Source organism: Chinchilla lanigera, unplaced genomic scaffold (genome assembly GCF_000276665.1).
Source record: "Chinchilla lanigera isolate Chin_1 unplaced genomic scaffold, ChiLan1.0 scaffold00031, whole genome shotgun sequence".
In the NCBI taxonomy this organism is placed as follows: Eukaryota; Metazoa; Chordata; class Mammalia; order Rodentia; family Chinchillidae; genus Chinchilla; species Chinchilla lanigera.
Genome location: NW_004955432.1, coordinates 10,446,326 through 10,460,053, shown reverse-complemented (window position 1 = coordinate 10,460,053; position 13,728 = coordinate 10,446,326).

Genomic DNA, 13,728 nt, shown 5'->3' with positions numbered 1-13,728 from the left:
TGATGATAAATTTTCAGCATGGAACAGCCAAAATGCTGAGCCACGTGGCTCAGATAGAAGTACTCTGCTGGGCTGGGAATATAGCTTAGCGGTACAGCACCTGCCTGGCAAGCCCAAGGTCATGAGTTCTATTCCTGGTACCAAAATAAAAGTTCTATACTATAGCTAGTATTAAGACAAGGCAAATTCAGAGAGTGCAAGAATGAAATCAGGAGGAAGGTTGAGAAGTAGGAGATCAGCAAGTATTATGGGTTGTATGATAGCTGAGCTTAATTGTCAACTTGATTGGCTTTGGAGTGGCCTAGGGGAGAGGTAGAGCACCCTTTTCGGTGTGTCTGGGTGGGTCATGGAGGCACCTCTGATCTTGATCCCTTCCCCTCTGGTGCTGTTTTCCTGCTTTGTTGTCACACAGCTATGAATGATGCAGCTCTGCTCCCTCTGCCATGATATTTCTGCCTTGCAGCCAGAAAACCCCGGACTGAGCTCTCTGAAACTGAGTCAAAATAAACCTCTCCTTTAAGTTGTGAATATCAGGTAATTTATCCCAGGAATGGGAAAGTTGAGCAATATAGACTAAGTGTGATGTCCCTCCAAAATTTATAAATTGAAGCTTCAATCCCCAATGTTACAAATTTGAAGTAAGGAGGTGACTAAGGTTAAATGAGATCAGAAAAATAGACCCCTGACCTGATAGGATTCTATCCTTATACGAAGAGATGACAAGTGCACATGTACATACGCGTGTGTGCGTACACATACACACACAGAGGAAAAGCCATTGAGCACACAATAAGAAAGCACCCGTCTGCAACCCTCACCTAACACCAACCTGGCACCTTGGTTATTGATTTGCAGTCTCTAGAACTATGAGAAAATAGTGTATATTGCTTAAAGCCTCCCAGTCAGTGATATTTTCTTATGGCAGCATGAGAAAATTAATACTACAAGAATTGTCAGGCAAGGGCCGGGGATTTAGCTCAGCAGCAAAAGCGTTTGCCTGGCAAGTGCAAGGTCATGAGTTCAGTTCCTGGTACCGGAGAAAAACCAAAAAAAAAAAAAAAAAAGAATTGTCAGGCAACGTAATTGGAAAGGGAGTTACATGATTTCAAGTTTTGGTGAGAACTGTGAACTGAAGAGTGTGATGTTATAGTATTAGACATTATATTTCTCAATATGGTATTAGCTGCAGGAGGTAGGGCTTAATCATTCACTTCTATATCTTCTGTTCCTAAAATGCAGCCAGTGCTCAATAAATATTAGTTGAATGAATTCCACCTTATCAAGCCTGGCCAGGAGAGCAACAGGAACCACGAACAGAGTATCAAATGGCACCCACAGCAGCATTTTCTACACAGAAGACACTGGCTTAATATTACACCTCAAGCAGGTGATGCTGTAGAGGACATCACTGCATTTCTGAAAGTTACAGAGTAAAAGTTTTCTCTAGACTACTCTACAAATGCCCAAAGGGACCATTTGATTATCTTTCAAAACACAAGATGTAGAAAATAGTGTCAATAAAAAAGCTGAAAACAATAGACTTCCTTACTTTTCCAAGAAAATAGACATTGACTTGTCATGAACAAATGCAGAAAACAAACTGGAAAGCAATTTTCAAAGGTCAGCTCTATGTGTGTGTGTGTGTGCTTGCATGTGTTTATGAAATAACTCATAATTCTGACATTACTAACTGATAAAGCAAATTCAAAGTACACATGTACAGGAATTCTATAAGGAACACATAAAAGAGCTTAGGAGTAAACCTCACAGTGAAATTTAATTAAAGCCCTGTTTATGTCATGATATTTAGATTCCGTTAGTCAAAGCATAACCTAAATAACAAGCCCAAAGTCAAAGACATAGGATTTCATGTTATACAACAGGAGGTCATGACAAAAAGGATGTGCATATGTGTGTTTGTGTGTGCAATTTTGTTACACAGGAAAGTGTACTAGAACCACTAATTTAACACAATTGGTGTTAATCTCTAAAGTTTTGTAGGTTAGAAGACTATTTGCTAATGTTATATTGTTTTCATTGATGAAAAGATTTCTGGAGGTCTCTACTTTGCCATTTCTGCTGACATTAATCAATAAATTTTTATCAACTAAATATATATTGAGTAACAGTGATAATATTTACCTGTTAATTCTAATATCTGCATTGCTTTTTGTTTCATTTTTGGTTTTTTATTTTAAAGAGAACAAAATAAAAATAACAATAACATAGAGTTTCAAAACAGGTTAGTACAAATTACAATAACTGATACATTGTGTATTGTTCTCTTTGTAGTAGTTATTCAGAGTACAAGATATAGGAATGATGTCTCATCCAAACAATATTAGCACAAACTTTTCTTTTTAATTAACTAAGAGAAACTAGCTGCATAACTATCTTAACTATCTTGTGTATAAATATATTTTTTCTTTTTCCCATTCTTCCTTTCCTCTTTCTCCCATCACAGTTTGTCTTTTTTTTTTAACAGTTTCTTCCTGATTCATTACATCTATTGTACATTTTAGATCTTATTTACTCTTTCAGTTTCTCACACTCCAATGACAATATGATGTTTTTCATATGGGTCTGATTGATTTCTCTTATGGATATAGTCTCGAGTTGCATTCATTTACCTTTAAAGCTTTCACATTTATCCTTCTTTATGACTGAATGGTGCTGCATTATATTTAAAACACATCTGTTTTTTTAATCCATTACTTGGCTAATGGGTATTTTGGTTATTTCCAAGATTTAGCTATTACAAGTTGTGCTGCTATAGACATGGGTGCACATATATCACTGTGATATGATGTTTTCAGTTATTCTGGAAAAATACCCAGAAGGAGAATAGCTGGGTCAAATGGGACCTCTAATCCTAGTTTTTAAAGGAATCTCTACACTGATTCCCACTCTTGTTGCACTGGTCTACACTCCCACCAACAGTGGAAACGGGTTATTTTTTCCCCAAAGCCCTGCCAGCATTTGTTATCCATTGACTTTTGGTGATAGCTGTTTTTTCTGAGATGAGGTCTCAGTGTTGTTTGAATTTGCATCTCTCAAATAACCAGTAATGTTGAACATTTTCTCGTGTATTTATTTGCCATTTGTATTTCTTCATCTGAGAAGTGCGTATTCATCTCAGATGACCATTTTTGAATTGGGTCTTTGAATTTGGGGGGCACGATTTTGTTTCTATTTTAATATTTGCATGTTTGATCCACTTTGACTTGACTTTCGTGCATGGTGATAGACATGGGTATAGTTTCAGTCTTTGGCATATGGAAAGCCAGTTTTTCCAGCACCATTTACTATGTCACTTTCCCATGTCACTTTCTTCCAGTGAACATGTTTGGCTCCTTTGTCAAAGACAAATTGGCTGAGTGTGACTGGGGTTATGTCTGCATCTTCAATTCTGTTCTACTGCTACTCAGGCCTGGTTTTTGACAATACTGTGCTGATTTTACCATAATAGCTTTGTAGTATAATTTCAGATCTGGGATTGTGATGTCCCTCGTTTCTCTTTGTTGCTCAAAATTGCTTTTGCTATTCTAGGTCTCTTCTGTTTCCAAAAGAATGTTAGGAATGTTTTCTCTAGACCTGTGAGATATGCTAACTATTTTGATTGGGACTGCATTAAATCTGTATAGAAGTTTGGGTGTATGGCCATTTTCACTATGTTGGTTCTTCCCATCCAATAGCAAGGGATACCTTCCCGTTTTCTGATGTCCTCTTTAATCTCCTTTTTTAGGGTATTGCAATTTTCACTGTAAAGATCTTTTACAACCTTCATTAGACTGATTCCAAAGTATTTCATTTCTTTAGATGCTATTGTAAAGGGTGTGCTTTCCCTAATTTCTCATTTTCTGTGAGTTTGTTGCTTATGTACAGGAATGCTACAGATTTTTGAGTTTTGACTTTGCATCCTGTGATACTGATGAATTTGGATATTAAATCTTAAAGTTTTTATTGGAGTTTTGGGGTCTTCTATGAAGAGTAGCATGTCATCTGCAGATAATGATAATTTCAACTCTTTTCCTATCTTAATTCTTTTTATTTTTTCCTCTTGTCTAATTGCTCTGGCTAATGTTTCCAGGATTATATTGAATAGGAGTGGTGATAGTGGACATCCTTGTCTTGTTCCTGATTTTAGAGTGAAAGCTTTCAGTTTTTGACCATTTAATAGATGTTAGCTGTTGGTTTCCTATAAATGGTTTTTATAAGATTAGATAAAGTCTACCTATTCCAATTTTCTGTAAGGTCTTTATCATGAATGGGTGTTGGACTTTGTCCAGTGTTTTTTCTGCATCTCTTGAGATGATCATGTGATTTTTGGGTTTGGTTCTGTTAATATGGTGTATTCCATTCATTGACTTGTGTATGTTGAACCAGCCCTGCAATCTCTGGAATGAATCCCATTTGGTCACTATGTGTATAATTTTCTTGATGATGTGTTGCATTCTGTTTGCTAGTGTCTTGTTAAGGATTTTTGCATCTATGTTCATTAGGGAAATTGGTCTGTAGTTTTTTTGTTTGTTTGTTTGTTTTTTCTTTTTTTGGTTGCATTGTTCTCTGGTTTTGGAATCAGGGTAACACTTGCTTCCAGGAATGATTCCAAAAGTACTGCTTCACTTTCATTTTCTTTAAAGAGTTTCAACATTAGTAGCATAAGTTCTTTTATAAATTTCTTGTAGAACTCAACAGTGAATCCATCAGGGCCTGGGATTTTCTTTGTTGGTAAATTTTTAACTACGTGTTCAATTTCATTGGCTGATATCCAGTTATTAGAATTTTTATATCTTCTTGATTTAGTTTTGACAATTTGATTGCTTCTAGGAGTCTATCCATTTCTTCTGTGTTTTCCATTTATTAGAGTACAGGTTATTGAAATAAGTATGGATGACCTTCCGGATTTCTGTGGGATCCATTGTGATTTCCCCCTTTTCATTCCTAATTCCTTAAATTTGTCTTACTTCTTTCCTCTTTTTGTGAGGTTGGCTAATGGTCTGTCAATTTTATTTATACTTTCAAAGAAGCAACTTTTCAATTTATTGATTCATTGTGTTCTTTTCTTAGGCTCTGTTGCATGTCTAATTATGTCTAATTGTAGTAAAAAAATGAGGTAGAAGGAATATTCAGAGATTGATGGTAGACACTGACCTTCTCATCCAAAATGCTTGACAAAGCCAGTAGGGTAAGTACAAAGAAAATGATTCTTATATTTAACATAATCAAATTCCTAAAAGTCAAAATAAAAATAATTCTAAAAATAAATATAGAAAAATATACTACTTACAGGAGAAAAATAATATAAATAATGACTTTGATTTTATCAGAAATAATAAATGCCGCATTAAATAACTTTAATGTCTTTAAAGTACTAAATGATAAAAGATTAAAATGGTCTGATCTGGAGTTCTACCTCCAATGAAATTATCCTTCAAATATGGAAGCAGTATAGTTACCAGATACTCAAAAGCTAAGAGAATTTGTCACCAGAAAAACCCACATTTCATACACATGTGCACATACAAAGACACACGTGTATATATACACACAGCGATAAATAGAACCTAAATCATTTAACCTGAAAGAAAAGAATACAAGACAAAACCATCATTTTTAGAAATGAAGACTATCAGAAAAATAAATAGCTTAGTAAAACAAAAGTTTTTAAAATTAGCTTTATTATATTTATTTTATATTTAGTTATATATTTTAAAGGAATTGCTTTTTATTTAAAATATTAACAAATATTTTTGGAATTGTAGTATATGAAGAAGTATATTATAATAACTCAATAAAGAAAAACTAGGGAAAATAAAAGGAACTACACTATTATAAATTTTATAAGTAATTTCATGACAAATAAACAATTCATCAACAAAATATAAAGTCCCAAATAGCAAAATTTTAAAATATGCAAATCAAATTTGACAAAACTATTGAAAGAAAAAAATAAACCCATAATCATACTTGGAAATTTTAGCAAACCTTTCTTCTTCTTAGAATAAGTAGATAAAAAGGGGAAGAAAAAAATCACTAAAATTATACATTTCAAAAATACTATCAAACAATCAGAACCAGTTGACATTTATAGAACATCACTTCCATCTAGAGAATAAGCACTCTTCCCAAGTTTACTTGTAGTTTTTGCTATGACAGACTATATAGCAGTTCACAAATAAATGTCAAATAATTAAAATCACAAAGGACATATTCTTGTGTGACAGAAACATTAAATTAGAAATCAATAAATATATCTATAAATATATTTAAAACATGTAGAAATAAATTTAATATAAACATATTAAAAATATATATTAAAATAAACATATATTTGAATGAATATGTAACAATAACTAAACATATATAAAGATGTAGAAATTATAAATATGTAGAAAATATTAAAATTAAAATATTGCTAATTAGTCCATAGCTCAGAAAGTATATAAAAATAGAGATGTATTAATTGTAGAATATTAGATATTAATTACAGAAATTAGAGAATATAATAATTAGTGAATAATAAAACCCACAGCATATAAAAATGCCTGGGATATACCTACAACAAAATATTGAATGGAAATTAAATACCTTGATATAATTATTTTTAAAAGAAAAAAATTCTAATGCAAGTTTCCACTTGAAAATACTACAAAAATAAGTTATAAGCAAATTAGAAGAAAAATTTAAAATAGATGCCAATGAAATGAAAAGTGAACAAAGAACAGAAATCAGCTGGGCACAGTCAAACACCATTGCATTTTCAGCTGCTTGGGAAGCTGAGGCAAGAGGATCATGTGGATGCAGAAATTCCAGATATGCCTTGGCCCCGTGGCAAGACCCAGTTCTTAGATGATAGGAAAAGAGAGAATTGCATATGTTATGCTGTGGAAATAATAATAGCTAATCTCTTAAACATGAATATGAATATATGAACATAGCTACTACCTGTACAAATACTTAGTATTCATTGGTAATGAAAGACTAAAACTTTTTAACACAAAATTAAAGCTGAGTGTATTTCATCTTGTCTCCGTTTCTAAAAACCAACCAACAAAAGCTGTTGTAATTCGAGTCCCACTTGTCCTTTATTTTTTTTGCTTAAAACATACATACTGTCCTTCTGAATATCTCGAGGTCTTATTGTGTACATCAGGTGAACGTCCATTGTGTCATTCATCTCTATTCTCAGTGGGACTGTAATACCATCTCTTCACACCATCTCTGTACCTCTCCTTTATGGTGCAGTCCTGCTGTTGATAACCTGTAGGTGGTTTCACTGCTGCTTTTTGCTGTCGTAGCTCTTGTCTCTAATAAAAAATAGATAAGCAGTTCCTGTGTTGACTAGTCCCTCCTTGAAAGCCCTGGACTGATTCACACATTATCCATCTTCTGTTCAATTGATCCTCTAAGATGACCCAGGGCCCATACGTTACAGCAATGTACTTTCACGAGCTTCAAATGTAGAATCAGAAAATATGTAAACAATTTATGAAAATAATTTTATTTTCTATATTGATCATTTAAATTGTAATTAGCAGCACAGCAGCAGTCTCATTGTACCTTTTCTTGTTGATAATATGAAGCTGAAAGTCCTATGAGTATCTGATCTGCTCAGTGTTTCTCTTTATTTGAATTAATTAAGTATTTTTAATTTCTGATTAGGTTAGTCAGGAAACTTAATTGGTATGTTTAGTACATATAGCAATAAATTAGTAGCCCATGGAAATCTTTTATTACAGCAAATGAATGAAACATATATCCTGACATACGGATGACATTCACCTCAGGTAGCACTTCCAGAAAGGGATCATACTTTTAAAAGATGAATCAACCAAGGCAATATCTTCTTTTCTATGGAGTTATTAATAAATTAGCAAGTTTAAATAATCTAGTTTTTATATCATGCATATATATTGTTACAAATTAATACCCTTCTAAAATAATGTGTCATTGCTCTATCTTGAGATAAACCAGGCATACTTTGTTAAATCAACTTAGAGGCAATAAGTCTGTCTACAGCTGAACTCAAACCAAGATAAATCTTGAATACTTGAACACTTGACACTGCATGGAGTGATAGTGGTCTCTTAGATATGCATCTGGGAAACTCAAATCCAGACCTTTCACTGCCAGCCATAGCAAATTACATTGTTGTGTTTCTATTGCTTCCATGTGCATAAGGACAAGAGTAAGCTCATACCCTGCCTGGTCAGCATGTTCTTTGAAAATTTGCCAGTATATAGCAGTGCCATCAACTCAATAGCAAATTAAGGGTCTGTACAGTGAGTAAGTGGAAAACAGGCCTGAACCCACTGCTGTTTTCATTTATTTAAACTCCATCAATATCCTCTATCAAAACAAGAGAAAAAAGTTCACTCCAGAGATAAAGGATGATACGGAAAGAGGATTTAACGTCATTGAGGCAATAGTGATCTTGGAAGGGGTACTTCCTCTTCTGGACCTTGGTTTACTCATTTATAAAGCAAAGAGTGTATAGCAGCTGGTTTTAAGTCATTCTCTTTTGTTTGGTAATATTTTCTTCTTTTTAACTTGGCTAGACCATGTGCAAAGGAAAATGGCAAACACAACTTCAAAAGATCTCTGACTTAGAAAAATTAAAAAGTGGGTATTATAGAGAAGCCAGCATTAATATTAGTAATAGTCCTATGGGAAGAAAATGTTAAACTGTGTGACAAGTTACTGACATCAAGAAGTCAGACCAAGGACGCGAAAGTCAAAGTTGGCTGGTTCAACCAGAACAGGATACAAAAGCAAGCAAGAAAGACAGAACTCTGAGTTCTAGAGGCCAGGGGAGTATTCACTTTCTTGTGCTTCTCTCACTAAAATAAAGGGAAGAGTAAAGCCACTCACTTCATATTCTGACTCTGAAATAGTTACAAACATGTGTATAGAGCACAGTGATCTTTTGAATCAAACCTCGTGCGTAATGTGGGAAATCCCCTCTTCCAACTTAGTAGGTACACACCCTTGGCTAGGGAGCATTTTCTTTTCAGCCAGGTATAAAAGAATTGCTTCAACATCCGACAGAGGGAATCTAAACACATCCCTAACCTGACTTTCTTTCAGCTCTCAATTTCTCTCATTCTCAGGAAACTAGAAGATAACCAGGAAGAAAACCAAATCCTTGAAGCAGTTTCATTAAAAAACAGAAAATATCTTGTCAAGCTGAATAAATTCCCTTGTGCTTTATTACTCTCTGAACAATTTGTTGCTGACAAATATTTGAGATGGAACATGTGGAAGAATGTCACACAATACAGACATATTTCTGTTTGGAGTTTAATTTGGTTGCACGTGTGAGGGAAGACCAAATCACTTAGTACTGTGGCCAGTACTAGCATAGCTATGATTACAAGGAATGTTACAGAAAATTCACGTACTAGCTTTCAAATGGTCCAATTACAACTCAGGGCTTGATGTGTAAATTCTTTTATATCCTCAGGACTGCTTGTCTAAAACTTTGGATGCTTTATCTTTCATCATGGGCTGGCACATGAAATCCAGTTCTTATAAATGCAGAACTCAATACTTTGATAATGGCATACACCTTTAGATTCCAAGATTTCAAGATTATAGTGTTAAAATGTAATCCTCGCATCATGTGTCCTCAAAGACTAGAGGATCATTACATACAGTCATTTTGTTCCCCTTTACAATTCCCCCATTTCAAAGATAGGTGGCTGAGTGTGTTTGGCATTCAACCCACCTATTCTCCTGCTGGGTACTTCCCCAAAATAATTAAAAACATCATACCACAACAATATACATGTACCTGTGTTTACAGCAGCACAATTTGTCATAGCTAGATCTTGAAAACAATCCAAATGCCCATCAACTGAGGAATGGATAAAAAAGATGTGGTCTTTTTAACATAATGGAGTACTGGTCAGCCATAAGGAAGGATAAACTTGAGACTTTTATAAGTAAGTGGATGCAACTCGAGACCATACTCATAAATGAAATAAATCAGACCCACGTGTGTAAACATCGTATCATCTCACTAGAGTGAGAAGCTGAATGAGTAAATAAGATCCAAAATGTACAACAGATATTGTAGAACAGGAAGAAGAAACTGTTCAAAAGAAAAGAGAAACTGATGGGGAAAGTGGAGAGAAAGGAAGAGAAAAAGGAAAAATTATGTATTTATTCACGTGATAGTGAAAATAATTATACAGCTAATTTCTCTTAGATCATTGAAAAGAACGAAGTGTGCTAATATTGTTTGGACAATCTTCCATGCCTAGATCTTGTGCTTTGTGTAACTACTATGAAAATAACAATATGTAGTGTATTAATTATTGTTACTCTCCGATTAGCCTGATGTGAAACTCTATTTTTTATTTCTATTTTCTTTTTCTCTTTAAAATAAAATAAAATTTCCCCATCTCTTTGTCAATCTTTCAATCCCAAAAGTGAAAGGTGAGATAACTTATCCTTTAGAATCTACTCCAGGAAGTCTGAGTTTGGGGTAAAGAACTGTCAGCCTAATGTGAGCATCAAAATAATGAAAATAATAACAAAGAGTCATAATAACAGTAGTTGTCAAAATATCTAATGCTTGTTTGATATATATATATATGTGTGTGTATATTGTGATTTAATTTTCATAACAATTCTCTGAAGAAAACATTATTATGGCATGCATTTTATTAGTGAGTAGCAAGAATTGGAGAAATTACTTCAAACAGCTAGTAATGAAAGATCCAGGCTTTCCTAATAGTGGGTAAGGCACAAAAGAAATAACTAGCAACTGTATCATTCAGTCCTGTCCCTGGTTAGCTGACTCCAAGGTAGAAATAGCATTGTTGAAGGGCATGGTGAAAGAAAGTTGCTTAACCCATGGCAGATGGAAAAGCACAGAAAGAATGATGAGAGAAGATAGAAAGAAGTATATGCCCTTTCAGATCACACCAACAAGGACCCACCTCCTCCAAGCAGACCCCACCTAATAGGAAATCTAGCTATGAATCCATTAATAGGACACTGAAGAGTATAGTGATTCAGTCACCTTCCAAAGCTCACCTCTGAACACAAGAGACTTCTGGGGAATGTTGTAAATGTAAACCACATCACCACCTTTAAAATAGGGAGGTTTTATTGAATTACAATTATGTTACAATACCTACTATACATTTTGGTCCTTATTTATATGTTCAGTTTCTCACACCAGGGAAACAATGCGGTATTTATACATGTGTGTCCAAAATTATGCCATATAAGAGTATGGAGGGTAGTGGGATGGGGAAAAAGAAACAAATTATATCAAGTACAAGTACACATTCTCTATGATGAATAAGATCATTATATATATCTAAAATGTACCAATAAAATCTTATTGGAAAAAAATAAAGTTATGTCACAAAAGTAGATTTGCAACAAATTCCACTTATGTGAGTAAATAATCTCTTTAATATTAAACTAATTTTGTCTGATTTCTTTTCTTGATTTCAAAAGCATCATGACCAATAAATCTCATTAAAATCATAAATAATATATAAAATAAACAGATAAAACAAATTATTTTATGCTTTCCAAACAGTTGGGTTATAAAACTAGTTTTCACATTCTGTATTTTCTGCAGTTTAACCTACATTCTAACATATACTCAATTCCTAACCAAAATCTATACTTGTAATTTCAAAATTTATTGACAAATTCTAATCTTTCTGCAAATAAATAGAATTTAAAGTAATATCATTGGTAAATGGTATATATGTAGAATTTGCCTTTTGTTAAATATTATTACATATTTAATTCAAAGATGCTGTATATATAGGTATATCACAGATTTTGTGATCTGCTTTTTTAAAAATTCTGCAATATATTCTAGATCTAAATACAAGTTTTAGAAAAGTATTTCTAACATATAAGAAAGGTGTTAGGTTGCTAAATGATAGATATTGGATAGATTAATATTTGGAATGAACTTTCTTCTAATTTTGAGAAATGCTGATTTATAGTATTAGACTGGGTGGTATTTTGAAAAAGTCACATTCACACATTACTAAACCTCTCACTGCAGCTTTTTCTTTGCTTTGCTTGATTGGTAATAAGGAACAAACGTAACGACAAGAGTTCTCTCATTTTTCATTCTTGAATTCTTTCATCTTGTGTTCTTGCCTATCAATAAACACCTTAAAGAAATAAATAAAATGCCCACAAAGTACAGATTGCATGATCACCCCAGGAATGATGTACATCAAAATGGTTTCCATTTATTTTATAGTTAGTGTGTATTTCTAGTACAGGGTAGTGATGTTCGTTTTGGAGAACTGGTACATGCCTATATTTTAATCATTTTCTATATTTTCATCTTTCCATCCCTAACTTACCCTCCTCCCTTGATCCCTTTCTCAACCTCTAGTCCTCCTTCTTGTTCCTTGTCATCTTTACTTTAGATTATTCAGTCACTTATTTATATTATAGGTTTATCAAACAAGATAACACATGCAGTATTTAATTTTCTGTGACTGATTTATTTTGCCCAGTATTATGGCCTCAAGCTCTATTCCTGTAAGTGATATATTTTCATTTTCTTCATGGCTGAATAATACTCAGTTGGAAATGTATACCTTGTCTTTATCCATTCTTCTGCTGATGGACACCTAAGCTGTTTTCAGAATTTAGCTATTGTGATTTGTGCTGTTATAAGGGTGGGGAGGGGCTGGGGATGTAGCTCAGCGGCAAAAGCGCCTGCCTGGCAAGCGCAAGGTCGTGAGTTCGTTTCCCGGTACCGGAGAAAAACCAAAAAAAAAAAAAAAAACAAAAAACAATAAGGGTGGGGAGTCATGTGTCAGTATAATATGATGACTTTAATTCTTTCAAAAAATATACCCCAGAGAGATATAACTGGGTCAAATGGGATTTCCGTTTCCAGTTTTTTTGAGGAATCTACATACTGATTTACATAGTGCTTGTACTACTTTATATTTCTACCAATAATGTACAAGAGTTTCTTTATACCCATATCTTCACTAGTATTTGTTTTTTGAGTTCTTGATTATAGCCACTCTGTACTAAGATGGAATCTCAGGTTTATTTTGATTTGCATTTCCCTGGTGACTAAAATATTGAACATTTCTTAATGTACTTATTAGCCATTTGCACTTTTTAAAGAAGTATCCATTCAAATGGTTTATCCATTTATTGATTGTCTATTCACTGTTTAAGTGTTAATATTTTTAAATGCAGCAGTAGATTATTTATATAAAATCTCTCTGATTTTTTTGATGCATTCACTCATAAGTACAAACTTCCCTCTTACAATTGCCTTTCCAAGTGTCCCAGAGATTATAGCATATTGTGTTTCCATAACATTTGATTCTAGGATTTTAAAAATTTCTTCCCTCCCTGCTTTCTTCAATAATCTACTGATCATTCAATATGAGTTATTCAGTTTCCAAGTGTTGGTATATTTTTTGTAGTTTCTCTTACTGTTTATTACTTGTTTTCATTATCATCTGATAAGATGAAAGATATTATTGCAGTTTGTTGTGTTTGTAAGGCTTACTCTACAGCCCAAAATAGGATCTATATTGAAGAAAATTTTACGAGCGAGTGGGAAAAATGTGTATTCTATAGTTGTTGGATATAATGCTAGGTAGGCATGTGTTAAGTCCATTTGATCTGTAGCATAATTTAACTGTGATATTTCTTCCTTAATTGTTTTGATCTGGATGACTTATGTATTATTGACAATGTAGT